This window comes from Octopus bimaculoides, chromosome 18, assembly GCF_001194135.2.
Source record: "Octopus bimaculoides isolate UCB-OBI-ISO-001 chromosome 18, ASM119413v2, whole genome shotgun sequence".
Classification (NCBI taxonomy): Eukaryota; Metazoa; Mollusca; class Cephalopoda; order Octopoda; family Octopodidae; genus Octopus; species Octopus bimaculoides.
The window spans coordinates 51,405,479-51,407,978 of record NC_068998.1 but is presented as its reverse complement, the minus strand read 5'-3'; positions in this window follow the sequence as shown (position 1 = coordinate 51,407,978).

Sequence of the window (2,500 nt, the reverse complement as noted above, 5' to 3'; positions counted from 1 at the left end):
ATTTTACGATTTATTATAACATTTTTAATAAAGATTCTTCGATTCGTTTTTTACTTGTTTGTAATTATTTTAAAACTTTTATTTCCTTATTTTTTTTCTCAGTTTCTAGCGCTGTTCTTGTCTTTGATGCACTCTGTTTACATCTCCTTCGTACACATGCAAACCTACACACACACAAGCACACACACACACACACACACACACACACACACACACACATATACGGCGATATTCTTTCAGTTTTCGTCTACCAAATCCACTCACAAGTCTTTGGTCAGCCCGAGGCTATAGTAGGAGACACTTGCCCTACATGGCATGCAGTAGGACACTGAACCCGGAACCATGTGGTTTGTAAGCAAGCTACAAGACACTTGTCCAAGATGGCTATAGTGGAAGTGAACTCTGTGGTTGGGAAGCAGACTCCCATCATGCCACACCTGCGTCCATATACATACATACATACATACATATAGACTGGGGCAACGTGAAAAAAGTTACTTGCTCAAGACCACATCCACAAGCGCCCAGGTCGAATTGCGACGTCATTTGAGCCAGGCTGTATCGATCTTTGCCTTCCCTTTGGATAAGATCGGTGGCGTGGAGGGAGGTATGCATGGATAACTGCTGGTCTTCCATAAACAACCTCGCTCCTGCTTGTGCCAGGAAGAGTAACAAACATGATTAAGTCTCTCGTTGCGAAGGTCAAATGAGGAGTGGGTAAAAGGAAAGGGTAAATATATTCTATCGACCTGCATGTATCTCTTGACGCCTGTTGGTGACTTGCAGACATTTTTGGCAAGTGAAAGAAGAACGTACCTTGATATATGCGTATAATCTAACGAACACATGTAAGTTGTTCATGTGGAAATACACCACACACGCATATATATATAAATGTATATATATATATATATATATATGCGTGTGTGGTGTATTTCCACACACACACACACACACAAACATATATATATATATGTGTGCGTGTGCGTGTGTGTGTGTGTGTGTGTGTGTGTGTGTGTGTGTGTGTATGAACTTTTCAATTCCCTTTGGATAGTATGGTAGGCAGGTATAAACAATTTTAATTGTAATACACACACATAAATACACACTTACACAGACACATACATACACACTTAAGCACACACACACACACATACAGCCACTCAGACATACACACACAGCGCAAAAAGTGTTCTGTAAACATCTCTGCTCACATCAAACACTGAGTAGATGTTGCATAGAAAACTAGTATGGTTTCGACGTGACCTCGAATCACGACAGTTTATCATGCCTGATAACATTCTCTCTCTCTCTCTCTCTCTCTCTCTCTCTCTCTCTCTCTCTCTTTATATATATATATATATATATATATATATATATATATATATATATATATATATATATATATATATATGTATATGTATATCTATATATATGTGTATATATATATATATATATATATATATATATATGTATTATATGACCTTATCATCGAGTATAAAAACAACATCGATTCCTGCGAGAAGAGCGAAATTCATGATGGAAGCTAAAATAAACGACAGTTGAAAAAACAGAGAAGCAACAGCGACAATGACGACAGCAATTTTAATGGACGCTGTGACAAAACAAGAATATCAACATCGAACGCGGCGGTAACGATAACAAAGACGACGACGATGGTGATAATGACGACGATGATTATCATCACCTTCGTTGTCATCATTATTATCATCGTCATACTACTACTACAAATACTATTACTACTAATAATAATGATAATAACTTGTTATCTCTGGAGGTCTCTGGGTGAGACTTGGATCCAACTTGTACAAATGCAAAACAAAAGTCAAACATAAAATAATAATAATAATAATAATAATAATAACAATAACAATAACGATAAGAAGAAGAAGAAGAAGAAGAAGAAGAAGAAGAAGAAGAAGAAGAAGAAGAAGAAGAAGAAGAAGATTAGCAATAGCAATTACAATAATAGTAGTAGTTTCAGGTTTTAGCGCATGATCAGCAAATTCAGAGAGGAGCGTTTACGTCGATTTGATCGTTTCCAGTGCTCAACTGGTACTTATTTGATCGTCTTCGAACAGATGAAAGTAAAAGTCGTCCTCGATGATATTTGGATGCAGAACGCGAAAACAGAAGAAATGTTGTTCTGTCTTTTTGCCCGTCGTGCAACGCTGAGGTTTTCCCGGAACAACAACAACAACAACAACAACAACAACAATGAAACGCGTAAGCTCAGCGATACGCCACCAGAAAATGGAACCAATGCCAACACCACTTGAAATGTTCGACATCAATGACGTCATCATCAACATGATAAAAACAACAACAACAGCAACAGAATAATAATAATAATAATAATAATAATAATAATAATAATAATAATAATAATCCTTTCTATTATAGGCACAAAGCCTGAGATTTTTTTTTTGAGAGGGGGAGGGGCAGATAAGTCGATTACATCGACCCAAGTGTTCCACTG